This window comes from Phocoena phocoena, chromosome 16 (genome assembly GCF_963924675.1).
Source record: "Phocoena phocoena chromosome 16, mPhoPho1.1, whole genome shotgun sequence".
Classification (NCBI taxonomy): Eukaryota; Metazoa; Chordata; class Mammalia; order Artiodactyla; family Phocoenidae; genus Phocoena; species Phocoena phocoena.
In genome coordinates, this window is record NC_089234.1 from 5294901 (window position 1) to 5309321 (window position 14421).

Here is a 14421-nt window from a genome sequence, read left to right on the forward strand (position 1 = left end):
CGAACAATCTGACACACAAAACTGATTTTCTCCCGTTTCAGGTCTTTGCTTCCGAGATCCTAGAAATATTAATTTCCGTAAGTTATTCTGGAGAACCATTATTCAGTGCAGGCTCAATTGAAACAGACAGTAGAAAGATGGACTGCGACTCTTTTCTCCAACCAGGTTTTAGCATTATTAATAAGTCACTCACAAGACAAAAAGGAGCTGAATCACAAAGTCAATTAGCAGTAAATGAACTTAAGATCCAAGTTTAAGAGACATACTCAACGTAACAAAGTACACCTCTTTGTCATTGGGATTCCAAGGGTAGCTAGAGACCCAGAAGATTCCTGGGCAGTTATGTTATTATAGTAAATTAACAAGTATTAAAGGCATCCCAAGGACCCATGCTCTAGTGTGGTGAGAAGTCAGATGGCAGTCATTAAAAATAGTCCTTAGAATGGTGAGCAATTCAAATGAACACCTTTGGATGCACTTACAGTGAAAACAGCTCGCAAGTTATGTAATCTGTCTATATCTTTGGGCAATCCTGAACTTGACCAGCGAACCAGGTAGTTTTCACTTGAAAAAAAGAAACAAAAGCAAATTAATTTCCCAAATAGAACAGGGTACCAAATGTACATCCACACTGACTTTTAATTAATACCTCGGAAGTCCACTACGCAGACAACTGAACGGGTTCAGAAATATCAACCACATCAGATACAGCTGCTCTGCCATTAACATATAAGCAATTTCCGTACAGGATAGTATGCAAGGACGGCCTATACAAAATCCTTGAGGTTTTAATTTTGGATGCTCAGGGTTATAATTCCAAAGGAACTATATGCAAACGGCATTTCAAAGTTTTTATTACTTTTTTAACCACTTTTTTAAACTGAAGTCTAGTTAATTTCAATGTTGTGTTAGTTTCAGGTACACAGCAAAGTGATTCAGTTATATACATATGCATTCTTCTTCAGATTCTCTTCCATGCTAGAAGATGCTTGTCTTCCATACAAGACACTGAATATAGTTCCCTGTGCTATACAGTAGGTCGCTGTTGTTTATTTTACACAGTTGTGTGTATATGTTAAAAGTTTATTATGAAAAGCATATCTGTTCATTTGGAGCAATTATAGTCTCACATTCACCATTCATTCATTTAGAGTATAAAGTAAAACTGCCTGATTATTTCAGAGCCTGACACAAACCAAATATGACCTAAAAATACATACTGAATCCTACAACAAGAAGAAACAAAGCCCTTATCAGAAGTGGCGATGAAATTTGTTGTTTTCTGTCATATACTAAGTTTTTAAATTTTCAAAAATACGAGTGAAGATTCTAGACTTTTAAAACACACACACACAGTTTAAACCATACTTTTTCCCTCTGGACAAAGAGAAGGTTATACTGAGGAACAAAAACAAGAACTGAAAAAGAGAGCACATGAGAAAGGACAGATATGGCAGAGATGGGATTTACAATATTTATTGAACAAACGTTCTTTGAGAGCCTTTACATAGCAGGCACCGTTCTAGACACTGTATTCCAGCCAACCATCTCGGAGAAATAACAGTAGGTCAAAGGTCCAGAAATGACATTCACAGAGAACCAAAGCTCGAAAAAGCAAGATTAAGACAAGATCAATACATTGGGTGTGGCTGGGGGGGGCGGGGTCAACAAACAAAACATCTTCTAAAGACAACATAGGAAGCATGACTTCAAGCTGTAGTTGCGAGGTCCTTATAACATTACAAGACTCAGCTTTACCATCAAATATCCACGTACGTGCAGGAAAGCTGACCCGGACGCAGAGTTCAGCTACCTGGGGGAAGTCTGGCCAGCTGATCACCCCTAGGGCTCCCTGCAAAAGCAAGACTTTGTGGGGGGTCCTGAGGCCATCTTCCCAACAGTAACCAGAGGAAAGACAGCAGCCGGGGAATGTCACTGACCTGATGAACTTGGACTCCACGGGGTCATACAGAGACATGAGCACTTCAGCATCTTCTCCGATTTTACACACCACGTTTTTGAGGTTAACAAACAAGGCCAGAGAAGGGGTGGCAGCAAACTTGGCTTGTCTGTTAATGTCTATGTTCTGCTTTTGAGACTGTCAGTGGAAATAAAACAATACAACAGAAAGTCGACAAGAGCAACACTCTTGGCTACCCCTTGCTTTGTTCATTCCCTACAGAACAGAAAACCATGTGAAACTAGCTGCAGTAACACAGCAAAGCCCTTCATGCAGCGTCTTCCTTGTCTTCACCTGACACTCTCATCACAGGCACGCACCCAGCTGAAAATAACAGTGCCCTGTGCAATGGTCCCAGTCGCATAACTGCTTATACTGAGTATTTTCTTCAGATACAAAACACTTAGGGGCCCAGTCAATGAATCAGAACGGAGACTACATGTGGAGTTGCTTGTCTACTTTTTGGTTCTCCCATTAGAGCAAACCCTCCGAGGGCATCCCTGCTCTTCGTCATTATGGCCTCAGTACCTGGCACAGCGTAGGTGCACAACAGCTGCTGAATGATGGATGGCTCGATCAGGCAATCGAGTTCTCAGAGTCAACTACATACAAGATACCATTAAAGGCCACGGAAGATGGAAAAGATCAATAAGATACGTGCTCCCTGCCCTCACTGAGCTTATTTTTTTTAATTAATTCTTACTGGAGTATAGTTGCTTCACAATGCTGTGTTCGTTTCTGCTGTACAGCAAAGTGAGTCAGCCTTACATATACATATATCCCCACTTTTTTGGATTTCCTTCCCATTTAGGTCACCACAATGCATTAAGTAGAGTTCCCTGTGCTATACAGTATGTCCTCATTAGTTGTCTATTTCATACGTAGCATCAATAGTGTATATGTGTCGATCCCAATCTCCCAGTTCTTCTCACCCCCCATACCCCCTCGGTATCCATACATTTGTTCTCTACGTCTGTGTCTCTATTTCTGCTTTGCAAATTAGATCACTGAGCTTAGATATGTCACTCTCCTACTCCTATCAAAGGAAACACAGAATCGAGTATTGTTTCCCACGAGCTAAGACCACAAAGCCAATGTCATTAAAACCCTGCCCCCCGAGCTAAAGCACACCCCTCTCAGAGTTGAAATGCTTTCAGGTCATCAGCAGCATGTTTTGACGCCGGGCTCCATTCCACCCCTCGTCGTATGAAATATACTGTGTAGCTGTGCCTTTTCAGGTCCTTTTCAGTGCACATAATGGGCATCACTGGTGATGTTTTACTAATGTAGAAAACTGCTGCTGAGAAAATGTGTCCCATGTGTAAACGGCATATTACAGAGAGGTGAACTTACCTTTTCTTCTTGTAATCTTTCCTCCACTTGTTTAGAAGCTACTTCGTGAGCTCTGAAAAGACTAATCGTGCTAGTTAGTTCTGGATCCAGAATGTTCCCATCTTCATCTCTCACCACCAAGTCCAAATCAAGGATCCTAGAACAACAAGAATTCAGAACTTCACAACCCAAGGGCTCTGAATTCTCTCACAAACTTCAGTCCCAGCAACTGAGCAGAAAACATCACTGAAAGTCGGGGTCACCCACACAATATTAGGAAACACAATTCTGCAAGGTCACCGCCTTTAACTTAAAACGTATACCCTTGGAATTAAAAAAAAAAAAAAAAAACTTATTCAGTTTTTACTTCCATTGCCGTAGTGGCTTTGTCTTACAGATCTACAAAGTCCGAATGAAATGTACGTTGCTAATTACCATGTGAACTGAATGGACAATTTTGTTTTGTTTTGTTTTTGTTTTTGTTTTGTTTTTTTGTGGTACGCGGGCCTCTCACTGTTGTGGCCTCTCCCGTTGCGGAGCACAGGCTCCGGACGCGCAGGCTCAGCGGCCATGGCTCACGGGCCCAGCCGCTCCACGGCATGTGGGATCTTCCCGGACCGGGGCACGAACCCGCGTCCCCTGCATCGGCAGGCGGACTCTCAACCACTGCGCCACCAGGGAAGCCCTGTATGGACAGTTTAAAGCACACACATGCCATGTATATGCTGTGGCACATGTGTGTATATAAATGTGTGTGTGTATGTGTACGTATATACAGTCACATGCCCACCAATATGCCCAAATATATACAGCTGGTGGTGGGGGAGAGGTGGGAGGAAGGAAAAGCTGGAGCAGAGGCACACCCACCACTCCATTTCCTCACCACTGTCTCTGGCAGCTTCTACCGCACTACTTTCCTTCTACCTAGAGTCAGTTCTAATTCCTTAATTAGCCCAACAGAAGATTTTCGATAAAGACGTTCTACTGTTTCAACACAGAACATACGGAAGTCACCCACAGTAATGTTAAGCATTTCTGCAGATGCTAAATGTAGCAGCCACCTTAAAACACAGGCAGCATCTGACTAATAAACCTGTCCGTCTAGATCTGGAAATGGTTTTTGGCAACATTCTCTCCATTTCCCCAAATCCAACGAAATAGGTGATTTTTACCACAATTTTTATTTAAAGAATAAACAAAGGCAATTATATAAAGAAAGAAACCAAGGGCTGTGCTATGGTGGTGTGTTCTGGTTTTCTTTTAATAAGACGTGAGGATCTTAACCACAGATGCCTTACACTTTGCCTTTCGGATTTTTCTTCCTGCTATTAACAAGTCTATAGAAGCTGGGCGTTTTTTTTTTTTTAACCACACAACAAAGGAAAACATCTTTTGAAATGAAGATAAATTTCAGTTAGAGAACATCTTTAACAGTTACAAGTTGAAGAGGAAAGTTGACTTGGCAGTAAAACCTCCACCTAGATGAACTAATCTCTGACTTCTCCGAAGGTCACACACCTTAAAGCTACAGGTGAATGAGTCTAATAACGTGTCAAGCAGGTTCAGTTTTGTCAGTTGTGCTGGACCACTGCACTATTTGTGGAAGGCAATCACAAAAACCTCATTTTGTCCTGTTAATATATCTACTGAGCAAATTCACGGATGGTGAAACAAGACCAACTGGGCCTGTCGGCAGCCCAGGGTAAACGGGCTTTTAAACGAATAGAGGCTTTTCCCTTTGCATGAAAAGAACCTTAGTGGTTGTAATGATAGTGAGGGATTTCAAGAGGTAATATGCTCTTATTAGCTGTCTCTGTAACAAGATTCACCAATTTGGGAAAGCCCCTCCCTCTTAAATATTACTGCTCGTTCCCTGGGAGGAGCCAGTGCTGGCGTGGGTGGAGTCAATGCGAATGAAGTGGGATCCATTCTGATGTGGGCACAGTCAATGCCAATGAAGTGGGATCCGTTCTTATGTGGGCAGGGCCAGGGCTGGCGTGGGCAGAGTCAATGCTGTTTAGGGTGGGTAGGGGTTCCTGTTCTGGTGTGGGCAGGGCCAGTGCTGGCGTGGGCAGAACTACAAAGCATCTGGCTTTAGGAGGACTCACCAGAAGGTCCTGCAGGCCACACAGAATCAGGCTCCCTGAGAAGCAGAGGCTCTGGCCATGCTCCAGCCGGCTGTGTACACCCTGCCATGTACCTCAGGCCCGCCAGTACAGCTGGTCAGACCCATTTCACAAAGGAGGAAACCTAAGCTCAGAGAAACATCTAAAAGACCCCAGGGCCTGGATTCTGAGCCAGAACCCTCTCATGGCAGAGCCCATGCTCCTTCCGGAATGCCATGTGGAAACTGCGACAGGAAGTGGTCTCTCAGGGATCTCCACACCAACCATTCCATGCGCTGTTCTCAGCAGCTGGTGCTCAGGTGGTTCTGAATCCAGACTGAGCCGAGCCTCCACTGTGAAGGTACACTGCAGCAGAGCAAGGGACCCTAACACCATTAGAAACTAAATCCGTGGAAGCCCAAAGCGCCTCTGGCGGCGGGGGGGGGGGGGGGGGAACTCCCTGAAATTACGTGCAAAATTGTGTGTGTGTGTGTTACATACGTGCATTTTCCTAGAGAGATGGTCCATGACCTTAATCATATTCTCAAATGTCTCCCAGAAACCATTTTAAAACCCGACTTTCAACACAGTGATTTTATTTTTTACTATTTTGTTTTCTGAAGAAGGAACTAGAAAGATATGCACAGAGTATTGGGCTTTAGAGAAGTTACGGAGTAGATCTGAGTTCCTTGGGCAAAAACCTATTTTGTTAAGGACTGCATTTCCTATCGAAGTAGTAAATTACGTTTGGAAATACTTCCCTTTCTTAACTAGATTGTTCCACGACATAAAGTACTTTGGCTTCCCACGGCCAAATTAAGCAGGTGGTTTCTGGACATAAGTTCAAAATATGATACTCCAAGAGAAAATAGAAGCAAAGCTCCAAAAGTTTGGGTTTTAGGCAGGTGGTCTTGAAGAGGGTTTCACTGCAACAATATCTCATATCCTATACCCAGAAATCTCTGGCTTCCTGGGGGAAAAAAACATTTAAAAGCCTTCTCCTGTAGCCTTTTCTAATCCAAACATTACATCTTACTAATAATGCAGCTTTTAAAACCTTTTCACACTTGAAAGTCTGAATTACCAGAAAACAAAACTGTTACAATTCTGATTTTACAAAACACTTTTTTAGTTTTTCCAGGGCTCCCTTCAGCTGAATGAAGCTACTTCCTGAGCTTTATGTCCTAATGTGTAAAATGAGGAGGCTGGACTAAACCAGTAGTTTCCCAATCTGCTGTCCGTCACAGTCCAAGTCTATTTTTAAAGACTGGGATTTCTAGCCAGTATTCCAGACGCCAGCAATCAGGATCTTAAGGAGTGGTTCCCAGGATGCTATATTTTGAAAGCTTTCCAAGTGATTCTGATACAGACCAGCATTTGGGGGTCCTGTGACCAGATACTTTTTAAGGTTTCTTGCAGCTCTGACATTATATGAACAGTCAAATAGCTACCCGGTAGAAAAGGGCGTGGCCTCATCCTGGTTACAGAACCTGGGAGAGCTGGGATGACTGTGCATCAGAAATGCATGCCCACACTAGGACACGCATCTCTGTGGGAGAGTGAGTGCACCATTGTTAAAGGCATTCAAGCAGAGCTGGGCGGCACCCTGCTGTAAATGGGAACTTTTGCATGCGACATACTCCTGTAAAACAATTACGTGTTATTCATATCGAAAATGCAAATTTAGCTGGCTGTATACTTTTTCCAAAAAAAGGTCTCACACATTTATTATTAAGCCAATAATAATAGTTTCTGCACTAGTGCAGAAAAACTGACACAAAAATAAAACACATCCGGCTGTCCAGATACTAGTGATGGTCTCAGAGAGATATGGTAACATGCAAGGGATCTTGACCCAGCATAAATGTGCGCCACCTCACGCAAGGCTCCTTATAGACCCAGCTTGGTTCTTCTCCAATGTCTTCTCTTGGAATTTTACCTGATTTTATTACCAGTTTTCATTCAAATCCGTTGGGGAATAGGACAGTTCTCCTTTTGTTCCTTGGCCAGGAATCGCTTGATCCTGAAAGTCTTGTGAGAAGACATGGCAAGGAGCAAATTCAACCACACATAGGATGACGGAGAAGAGAAGAGACCAGCTGGCTGTATTTTTGTTCGCCAAATCTGGCGTCCCTACACTGGTGCCAAGTTTTAAGGTGCCCTTCGATGTCCCTTCCAACTTTCAGAACGCAGGACTGCACAGAAAGAAACCTGGTGCTTTTGTTACTACACAAAGTACCCCCATGTCTGGAATCAAGGTCAAATACTGTCAGCAGAAAGGAAAAGTTCCCCGTCAGGGAAATCAATGCGCGGTCCCGTCTGAAAGAGTGACAATGACAGGTTATCCCAGGCCCATCTTCTTGAAAAGAATACTTTTCAACAGTGACTCAGAAAACCCCTGATCTTCAGGATCCAAGAGAAAACAGCTCATCCTTTTAAAAATGAAACCCGTGCCATTATTTTGATGTTAGAAATTTTGTTTTATCATAAGATAGGACTATATTCTCCTCAAGGTTTATGGGGATGCTATTATATTGGATAACGTAAGCATGAAATCATCTTTCAAATAAACAAACCTGTTTCCATAATCAATTTTGGCAGTGACTTTCTTCTTCAGTTCTTTGAGCTCATCCTGTGGCAGAGTTCCAGAAAGAATTTGCGATCGCCACTCAATAAGGTCGTAGATCATGTGCCGAACGTTTCGAAACATCTCCCTGTTATCTTGCTAGACGAGGGGGGAAAAGCCAGTCGTTAAGTTCTTGATTTAAAAGAGCACTGTGGATTTCTTTTTTCTCAAATAGACATGTCTGTGCTTTACATGATGATGTTCAATTAATGTCAAATTAAAGATGTTTCTAACATGCAACTGAACACATTAGATAGAATTTGGTTCCCATCACACACGAAAAGAATAAAAGACAATGCACGATCTTGCATATTCCAGCCAACCAGAGTAGACCAGGGCAGGATCTGGACTGGGAGCCTCAAAGCCAGCACGGGAGCTTCTAGAATCTGGCCTATGAATGGGCAACCCTTGTAGCTCCCTGAGGAAGTGCCGAGCCTACAGATCCTGCCTACTGAGACTTCAGAATACCTTCTCCCCCAATAATTCTCAGCACACAGAGAAACTCAACCCTGAGGTCTGTCGGCTGAGCTACAAGAGAATGTGCCTCTGGGCTCTTCTGGTGACTGTGGTGCATTTGGCTTGTGCAGAGAGGCTTCTGCAAAAGGCAAAATCTGAGTCTACAAAAGCTCTCGGTGCGTTTACGCCACAAGGGAAGCACAAACAAGATACAAAATTGGTACCGCTTATCACTTTCTACATATTCCAAGGGGTTTGATGGTACGAAGAATAGCAACAGTTTTGCAACAGCAAGAGTACAGTTCATCAAGAGGGACTTCGCTGGTGGCACAGTGGTTAAGAATCCGCCTGCCAAGGCAGGGGACACGGGTTCGAGCCCCGTTCCAGGAAGATCCCACATGCCGCAGGGCAACTAAGCCCGTGCGCCACAACTACTGAGCCTGCGCTCTGGAGCCAATGAGCCACAACTACTGAGCCTGCACTCGAGAGCCGGCGAGCCACAACTACTGAAGCCCACGCGCCTGGAGCCCGTGCTCTGCAACAAGAGAAGCCACCGCAACGAGAAGCCCGAGCACTGCAAAGAGTACACGTCATCAAGAAAATGAGGAATCACCCAAAGGGAAAAGAATCCTGTGGGTCTTTCCGTGAAAAAAAATCTAGCTGAAACCTAACTGGATAAAATTCTACAAGGCATGGTGCCTATAAAAAATTAAAACGTGGTCATCGCTACATTTTAGAATAACTTCTCCTCTACACAGCTGAATCTCTCACCCCCACTATTTCTATATTTGACATCCTTTCTAGGAATTTCTAAGATCCCCACCACTTACCCATCCTATCATGCCCTAACAGATTATCTTCCATCCCATGAGCTTTTTTCCTTAGTATGATCCTAATCTTAATTTCTTTCTTTCTTTTTTTTTTTTTGACCACGCCACAAGGCTTGCAGATTCTTAGTTCCCCAACCAGGGATCGGACCTGGGCCCACGGCAGTGAAAGCACTGAGTCCTAACCAACCACTGGACCACCAAGGAATTCCCATAATCTGAATTCCTTAAATGAAAACTAAATAATCAAAGTCACTGGTTTATTCTAAAATTAAGTTTGTTTCCATCTTATTAATTCTCCTTGTCCAGTTTTACAAAGCATTACCAAATATCTAAAATCCACAATATTTTCCTAACTTGTGTACAGCCACAGAGCAGAGGGGGAAAAAACATTTATGAGCAATATGTATGTGTGTGTGTGTGTGTGTATCTCTATCTATCTATCTATCTATATAAAATAAGCACTGTTGTTTACCTTTGCACAAATCTAGCAATGTAAATCCCTAAGAGGCAAATGTAAATTTTTTAAAAGAAACCAAGGTGACAGTTAGGAACGCCTGTTCCGGGACTGTGTGGCTAAAACCGTGTCCACTAACATATTTTTCAGCATCAACTCCTGTTTGTTTTGCTGCTGCATTTTTGTTTAAAAATTGCTAACATGAAACACCGACTCCAAAATTGCTCAGATTTACACAAGACATTCCCGGCTAACTTTACGCTTCTAGGTTTTGGAGAACATTTGATGAACAATTACTGCAACAGCTTATTACTGTGCATTTATAGGAAACCACTGTATAATCAAAAGCAACAAGGCTGCCTGGAGAGCAGCTGTGGGACGCTGGGAAATTTTCTATGTTCCCGAGAAATCGAAGCACGGCCTTACCTCCAGAGTCCCAGCTTTGGGCTGACAACATTAGCAGATGAGAAGTCAAGACTCTGAAGAGAAATACAGGCTTAACAAAAGGTATGCTTCCGTAAATATGAATTTATGTGCAAAGAAATGCCCCGGGGAATACGAAATGGAAGATGTCAGGGCTCCAAACTCGCTGCATTAATAAGGCTTCTTCCGAGATGAGGAGAACTGGACATCCCACACGAAGCCAGAAAGTAAACTATTTCCGTCCCTCTGCAACAGACACGCTTAGGTCTAGAAGACTATGTCATTTTTCTCAAATGAAAAGAAGCATTACCTACATGCAAACAATGGCAAAGATAGTCATCCCTCTCTACTGCATCCATAACGAAGCACCTACGACAGTTTCAAAGCAGATTTTCGCTTTCATACTCACATACAAACTTTGAGGGAACCCCAGCGCAGGTTGCCTCAGCCTGTCTTCCAAAGCCTGAAAGCGGCCCATTTCCCTTTCCAACACAAGGAAAGGCGAAACCCATGGCCCCTTCCTTGACAGCCACTTCACTGCAGTCAGCACGGCTACACCCCAACACAAAGCAGGTGGAAGGGCACATGGTCCCTGAGGGTGGCCAGAGTACTGGGCCAGGCTGCTAAGTATGACCCGCTCCCACAAGTTCTACTTTTGAGGTTCCCGGAAAAAGGCAAACTACCCTGTTGGTTCAGCGGGGTCCACAAAGACCCTTCTCTATTGCTAAGCTCCGATTCAAAATCCCATTTTCTCACCACGTAGAGCTGCCTCCAGATGGTGGACCACTCTCTCAGTGTTGTGGTGACTTCCTGTATGAGCGGGAGGTCGCCTGGGATGACTGTTTCATGTTGCCTGGGAAGGATGTAGGAAAGGAGAGAGACGGTCATGGCTTCGTTAAACCAGGGGTACCTTGTAAATTCCAAATCTAGGCCACAGTGCAATATTTAAGCAAATGGAGAGACAGTAGACAAAATGAGACTGCGCCCACAAAGGAATACATACATCTCTACGAATGACAAGTAATTTCTGTACAGAGTCTGAGAATGTCCGTACATCATCCTCCGTGTAAGCCATCTACCTCGTATGTCAAGGTAAGATGAAGGAGGCAAGTAACATCCCATCAGAACATCAAGGTCTGAGAAATGGAAAGTATATCATAATATGCGTACCCATCTATTTTATAGATGCCGTGAATTACCACCAGTCTATGTGGCATTGAAATGCAGGTTTGGGATAAGATGATTTTTTACATTTCCGTCAGGCCTAAAACTCATTCTATGATAATACACATGAAGCAGTTATCCTTGCTAAATATGAGCGAGGTTACAGCTTTCAAGTGTCCACAGGCGCCCTGATCCCCAAATTCTGCTTATCCTCTTTCCCTTTTCTCTCCACCCCAGAAGGTTAACCCTTGACTTATTCCTGACTCATGATCTACCAATCTTTGTGCGCTGGTTTTTATTAAATCCACCACTGTTTTCTGGTCACGTGCTCTGCGTCGGGCACTGCGCTAAGTAGGACTCATAATATTGATATGTGGGACTGGGTCAGAGACTGAATTTAGTGGGCCTACAGGTCCTGAACAGACAAGACTCCCATCAACGTGAAGTGTCCAGGGGGCACTGAAATAGGTCCCACCTACGTATCTTCAACTGCCTGGAGCCCAGACCTGTGGGCAGGACCCTGACTGCAGCTCACAATCGGGGCTCAAGGCTGCAATGACTCATTGATGGCGGGGTGCTCCCCAAGGAAGAAACACTGGAGTCCCTGAGAGAGGGCCAGTCCCTCCAGAGAGGTCTGACCACGTGCACCAGCGGGAGTAGCAGGGACCAGACATCCGGGGAGGGCTGCCCGCGGGACCACCCCACATGAAAGTGCTGCTAGGAATTACCCTTTGCTGGGACATCATCAGTGTCCATTACAGGACGTGATGGTTACAGCAGCCCTACCAACTCTGTCACCGAGTTTCCCAGTAGGGATGTTGATGAAAATGTGGTTGGCATCATGACTCTGTGATGTCATCCTTGCAAAGCCTCCAGGGAGAGCTTCTCTACGCACAGTGCGAGGACGCTCGTCAGTAATTGGGTTGCATTCACGTCACAGAGACTGAGTTTCACGCTGGGTCCACTGGGCTCTTCCCACTGGCTAGGAGACACCTGGAGCTCAATGAGACCCCGCTTTCCCCATGGAAGGAGGGTCTCACTGCACACGGTGGACCCCGGTCTCAGCTCTGGATCCTTCTGGATCCAGAGAAGGATCCTTCTCTGGATCCTTCTCAGCTCTGGATCCTTTCCTGCATTGGCCTGATCTGTCCCCTGGACCGAGTGCCAGCTGGCTCTAAGGTATCTGACGCGGCTGTGCTGTTACCTCTGTAACCACCCTGTTACCTGCTGGGGGCCAGCAGTAAACACACCCGACAGTGCCTGTCACAGGTGGTGATTCATATGAGCTCCCTGGCTCTGCATGACTGAAGCAGATGTCATGGGGCAAGTCAGGGCCGCAGGTCCCCATCCAAGTGTTCCCCACAGAGAGGGGACAGCTGAGATGCAAGCACAGAAGCCACCTCAAGGGGGGAGGGGCAACAGAGAACCAGAAGGTAAGGAGGGCGCCCTGAGAGGGGCAGGCAGGGGTGATGCAGGGGGGAAGCACCAGAAGCCTCAGGAGCTGAGCGCAGCGGACGCCCGCCAGTGTCAGATGCGACAGACAAGCTCCAGAGAGGAGGGCTAAGAAGACACGGGCGATTAGGAGGTGTGGTAACCATGTCGCTGTCAGGGGAGGGGACAAACGGGAATTGCCTCGGTCACGAGGCTAAAGGTACAGGATCGGTGGCAGCCGCAACACAGCCACGATCTGGGGTGTCTGAGCGTGAAGGAAGGCCGATGTACAGAGAGGACAGAGAGCCTGCAGGAGAGACGGGATAATGAACTTGGACAGCAAGGAGACAGGCAGGGGCAGGATGAAGAGTGGCCGGCACTGGAAAGGAGGAAGGACCAGGAGAAGAAAGGGAAGGTGATGCCCACGGTATCCGGAGGAAAAGTACGGAGTGAGACCACCGGTCGTCTGAAGGCAGGAGGTTCTCTGCCAGGAGGGAGGCGGGAAGCAGCCAGGTTTGGGTGGGAACAGCCGAGGGAGGGTTAGGGCAGGTATCAGTAAAAGCAATCACAGGAGCCCTGGAGCATCGGCAGAGAACCTTCTAGACTGCTTGTTTCACCGGTGCCCCGTTCGTTTGCACATGCTGGGGCATGTGACACTAACCCAGGGACAGGAACAAAAGTGTCGATCTGCCTGTCCATCTGGCTGTCAGGGGGTGACTCTACTTACCAAGAATCCACACAGTCCCTTGTGTCCTTCACTATTATGCTTCATAATTACATTTTACATATGCTCATTTGTATACATCAAAGTGCTTTTTAAAAAAATAATTCCTATACAGTCTGATGTCCAGACTGATCCTGATACAGACTGATGTAAAATACATGAAAAGCACACTTTATTCAACTATTTCCACAGGAGGGTGAAAGTTTCAAAACTTTCCTCTTTTTACTTCCCTTTGAAACTGTACATACAAAACATTTTATCTGTAGAAAAAAGGACCCTATTACAGGTCATCACATTAATGCCTCTAAATTATTTTCTTCGTTTTAATCGGAACTACAGAGCCCGACCTAGTCCTTTTCGTATGTTAAAAGTACACTGCTTGGAAAGGCAATTTTGTAATCAGCCGCAGAGATGTCATTATGCAGTAATCATATGGTTAGTAATTCTCTCATTTACATATTTAACTAGTGTGAAGATGTAGCAGAGACAAAAAAGGAAAACATTTTAATGCTCCTTCCTCCAAGTTCTGCACCTGCCTATTCATTTGCCATTCCTGCCTAATGGGTTTCTGTTCTACAAATGTCCTTTTAAAGATCCTATACATCAGTTTTAGGACCTCTAGGAAACATACATCAGCATTAAGCAACGTGTAAATTCACACACACCCCAATTTAACAACTGTTGCTTCACCCTCAACCTCATTTGTGTCACAGCCTGCAAAGTCTTCCGGAAAAATGGATTCAGAGCTGGGGGCGCCGTGCAGGCTTTGCCTAATAGGGTGGCTCACAGAGTGAACTACGAAGCTTTCCAAATCCGCATCAGGTTCAAGGAGGTTGACTGCAGTTCCTACGCTGACTTAAGACTGTGTGAAGGCTCAAAGCCATGCTATGGACAGCCCTAGAACAGAAGTTTCCCT

At 44.9% G+C, this 14421-nt stretch overlaps 1 protein-coding gene and 1 pseudogene across 1 annotated transcript in view; both read right to left on the reverse strand.

The window, feature by feature from the left end:
* The window catches only part of DOCK1 (dedicator of cytokinesis 1), a 474607-nt gene that overhangs the window by 447304 nt on the left and 12882 nt on the right, over positions 1 to 14421 (reverse strand). The gene's annotated exons all lie outside the window — the stretch shown is intronic.
* On the reverse strand, positions 7288 to 7443 carry LOC136136612 (large ribosomal subunit protein eL39-like; annotated as a pseudogene).